Source organism: Arachis ipaensis, chromosome B02, assembly GCF_000816755.2.
Source record: "Arachis ipaensis cultivar K30076 chromosome B02, Araip1.1, whole genome shotgun sequence".
In the NCBI taxonomy this organism is placed as follows: Eukaryota; Viridiplantae; Streptophyta; class Magnoliopsida; order Fabales; family Fabaceae; genus Arachis; species Arachis ipaensis.
In genome coordinates, this window is record NC_029786.2 from 19,852,768 (window position 1) to 19,857,512 (window position 4,745).

A 4,745-nucleotide genomic window follows, 5' to 3' on the forward strand; every position below is an offset into this window, starting at 1 on the left:
TGCTGGGGACCTCTGGTTCTCACCCATGCGGATTTTGTGGTTTTCAGATGCAGGACGTGAGGTTTCTCGCTGAGGCATGCTGGAGACTTCCGGATTAGCGAAGATCTTTGTTCTCGGGGCTCGGTTTTGGTTTATATATCTTGTTTAGATACTTTTATCTCCATTAAATAATACAAACTGTGATGACTCCTCTTATAGGAGATTTTGGAGAATAGGTTTCTGTATTTGTGTCCCTTTGGGTTTCCTTTGGGGTTCCCTTTATTTTATCATATGTATATATTGCTATGCTCAGGCCGGTTATCTTTGCAGCCGGATTTTGAGTCTTGATATTCCTGTTCTTGACACTCCTTTGTATACATATGATCTTGCGTTAGCTTATCCTTTGCTCGTTACGTTATCGATCGGAGTGTTGCGCGTTCGAGTTACGGTTTTTGTTTACCCCCTTTTTCTACAAAGGCTCCTAGTTATAATCAATTATTCATACTACTATACGTACTAAATTTTTGTTTTAGAGGTCGTAATACCTTGCCATCTCTGAATTATGACTTAAGCATAAGACTCTGTATGGTAGGGTGTTACACATATGATGAATGCCTATCCTAGTGGCTGATGAGTCTCATCTGTCGGTTATAAAGCCAACCCGACAAGTCCTGGTAGCTAACCATTGGACTGTCCCTCTGTCGCGCATCCCCAGCTCGAGTTATTCACAATCATAATTATCAATATATATATATATACACAACACCCACACTGGTGTTTATCCACAGGGGCGAGCTCATCTGGAACTTTCACAGTGTCCGGCCACACTTATGACATAGGGTCAGCAGAGTATCGAGTCTCAACCTGGAGCACGTGGTGGCTAGCCACTGCTTTTACCCAAGGAAACACGTATCTCAGATAATTGAAAGTGCAACAATCACTTTATCAACTAAATAACCATCCATATTCATACTCAGCCATCCGGCTCATAACATATTCCACAATCAGCCATAATTTATTATCATACACAGCCATTCCGGCTCATAACATAATAGCACTTCCACCATCCAACATCACCAAACTCATAAAATCATCATTCAAGCCATAAATCACTTTTTCACAATTTACTTTACTTTAAAATCAAAAAATCAATTCTTTCCAGCCTTGGCTTTAAAATTCCCATTCCAAAAATCATTTCAGGCTCATAAGCCACTTTTTCTCAAACGTAAATTTCCCTTTTTAAAACATGGTTACTGAGCACATGGTGGCTAGTCACTTCTCCTCAAACGTAAATTTCTCTTTTTTTTTAAAATAAGGCCACTCTCTACAACATCTTTCTAAACATTTCAGAAACCAAACCAAATCAAAAGCCATTTCCGCGAGATTCAAAATCATTCATTCTAAAACAGGATTTGGTAACAAAAGTTCCTCACCAGAGTCTCAAGTCTTTAGGGGAGAATAACATAACTCATTTATTTCAAACTCGTTTAAAATCTGTAAAACCTTAATTTTCTTGATTTGAATAAATAAAAATAAGAATAGAATTTAAGCCAAACCAAGTCATGTAATCAGTTACTCTAACCATATTTTCAAAATCCTTTCTTTTACTTAAACTAAAACCAATTTCAACCCCATGTTAAAAATCTGAAACGTTTCCAACAGCTCGAAAATTATTTTAGTTTTTCTAAACCAGAACTTTAAAGGATACTTTAAACTTTTCCCAAAACGTCGTAAAAATAAGGTTTATCAATCAAGATTCAAGTTCTTTCAAAACCACTGAAACTCCTCCAATTGAACTCCTCAAGTTAATTTTAAAGACATAAACCTTTTCACCTTTAAGACAGCTTAAGACACAAGCTTCTTCTAAATGTCTTGCATCCAAAGGTAAAAATACTTTTCTTAAGAAACAAAGCTGAATCATAGTTCTCTTTTCAGTAATTCATTTCGAAACACAATTCATCACCTTTGTAAATAGTTCAAGTAAAATGGTACAAGTCTTAGGCTCATGACTCTCCAAATAACATTTCGAATAGAATTTTGAATTTTCACAGAAATTTCGGCAGCACTGACATGAGATTAATAATCATAAAAATATGAGAAGACATAATTGATTAAAATAAAATAGAGGATCAGAATTAAAATAAAAATAACTTCATATATTAATAAATTCAAAATGTAACGTAATCATCTGAACAGAATCAATGAGTAACTAATTAAAATTAAGGGAGTAAGGAAACAAACTAAAGTAATGTCTTCAACGGAGGTAATGACCTTCAACATCCATAAATCCAAGAAAAAGCATAAACTATAAATATAATGTAACTCTAAAAACTCAGATCTGAGACTAAGTGTAATCCTAATGTGATGAATCTGAATGTGTGTGGATGCGCGTTGAGTTTCTACATGTTCCATAGGTTTAATCTGCATTTGTGGGCCAAAAACTGGGTCAAAAAATGGCCCGAAATCACCCCCAGTGTATTCTGTTATTTTTGCAGATTGCGCAGGTCACACGTACGCGTCGTCCACACGTTTGTGTCATTCAGCGTTTTTCCTTGCCATGCGTTCGCATTAGGCATGCATCCGCGTCATTCGTGCAGACTCCAATCCACGCATTTACGTCAGGCACGCGTTCGCGTCGTTGCAAATTCTTCACTTCACGCGTTCGCGTGGGCCATGCGCTCGCGTCATTGCTCGCTGGTCTTCTCCTTAGTTTCTTGTGTTCCTTCTATTTTTGCAAGCCTCCTCTCCAATTTCCAAGTCATTCATGCCCTATGAAGTCTGAAACACTTAACACACAAATCATGGCATCGAATGGGATAAAGGAGAATTAAAATACATAATTAAAAGTCTCTAGGAAGCAAGTTTTCAATCATAGAGTGATTTTGGGAAGGAATTGTAAATACATGCATATCATATGAATAAGTGGGCAAAGATTTGATAAAACCACACAATTAAACACAATATGAATCATAAAATAATGGCTTATCAAGCACCTCCCCTAAAACGTGGACTCTGCCACCCTTTCTGGGTTCCAACCAAACCATTCCGCAACCCTCTTTATCGGGTTCAAAATCAAATCAGTTCAAAATCAAGTTGTTTCCAAAAGTGCATCATTATCATATTTCAAGAGCACCAATTCAAACTCAAATCAATTTCCAACAGGGTATACTCGATTTCAAAGGTTTTACAAAATAACTTTAAAGAAGCATTTCAAGAACAGTCCATTTCACAAAACTGAACAATAACCTAGCCAACTAAGCATTCATATTCATCCAAGACAACCAACAATTACATAGACTTATACAATCACTCAAAGATACATTTTCTCACATCAATATCCATATATAATAATTCCAATTCATAAAGTGTAGTTTTCTGAAAAAGGCCCCTACCTCGACAAGCAAAACCATAACCCAAGCGCCTCACAAAAATCCTTTCGTCTTGACCCGAATCGACGGCAACCAAAACGTCAGCTCCGCTTGCTTTCACAGAAGCAGAAACAGTCTCAACGCCACATGCAAACTCGGTTTCTAACTCCTAAAACCATTAACATTCACGAATACTTTATTACACGGAATAGAGCATTAACGCAGGGGCTCTCGAAATAGAAATACTTACTGAACTAACAAATTAAAGCAGCCGCAAACTTCGAGCACGACATACAAGCATCGATACACAACCCTACAACAGACAACGCCTGCAACACCTCATCATAAATTAACAGAACAGCGACAAAAAGGCTTTTCAAACCAAAAACGCTTACCAAGACAGAGGAAGAATGGCTGAACTGAAACGGCGGTGGCCTCCGAACCCATTCGGCGGCAGCCCCGGCAGCCACCTCAAGCGGCAGCGGCGACTTGAACAACATGCATCGACAATGAAGTTCCCAAAAACTTAACAGAAAGGAAAACCAACTTAAAACCCTTACCGACAGAGCATTCTCCGGCGGTAGAGGCAGCTTCGTCCCCTCTCATCCATAATAAACCACGACGGAGATAGAAGCTGGCAGTGATGGCGGCGGTTCCGACGAAGGCGACGCGAACAGCGGTTGGGCGCGGTGTTTGGACCCCAGCTCAGCCTCAGATCTCTCTCTCTCTCGTCTGCTCCCGAGCTCTCTCTCTGCCTCTGCCATAAGTGATGGCGATGACTTCACGACGGGAACAACGACGGTGCGGGTACAGCAGCGGCGGCGACGGGCTTCACGGCGAGGGGCGACCGCGGCAGCACGAGCCCGCGTAGAGGATGGCAGACGCGACTCTCTCTCCTTGAGGCTTTGTCGGCGGCAGCAGCGCAACCCTTTCTCTCTTCTCTATTCTTCGTGCGCTCACCCTCCTCAGTGCAACACGGCGGCGCGACAGCAGTGATGCCCGCGGCGCCGTGCTTCCTCTTCCCCCCTTTTGGATCTCCCTCTTCTCTCTTCCCTTTCTTTCTTCTCTTTTTTCTAGTTTCCACTCACAAAACCATGTCTGTGTGTTGGTGAGGAAGAGTGAGTGAGGTGTGTGCTGAGTGTGTGAGCCATGGGTGGGGGATTGGGTGAGAGAGATGAGTGTAGTGTTAAGGTTTGGGGTACTGTGGGGTAGTTTAGGTATTTTTATTAAAAATAGGGTTAGTAGTGTAATTTCATAAAATAATTAAAGAGATAAAGTAATAATCAAAAACCAATTTAAATATAAAATTTCTATCTTTAAAATACCTTCCAATTACAATTTGTAAATTATTTTCGTTCAAATGCTAATTTAATAAAAATTAGAGATAAGTAAATTAAA

General features: G+C 39.8%; 1 long non-coding RNA gene across 1 annotated transcript; it reads right to left on the reverse strand.

Annotated features, from left to right (window-relative positions):
• Nucleotides 3,455-3,861, reverse strand: LOC110267543. Its single transcript, XR_002355296.1, has 3 exons — nucleotides 3,743-3,861; nucleotides 3,643-3,660; nucleotides 3,455-3,541 (listed from the first exon to the last, which is right to left on the reverse strand). It is a non-coding gene; the product is annotated as an uncharacterized LOC110267543 (long non-coding RNA).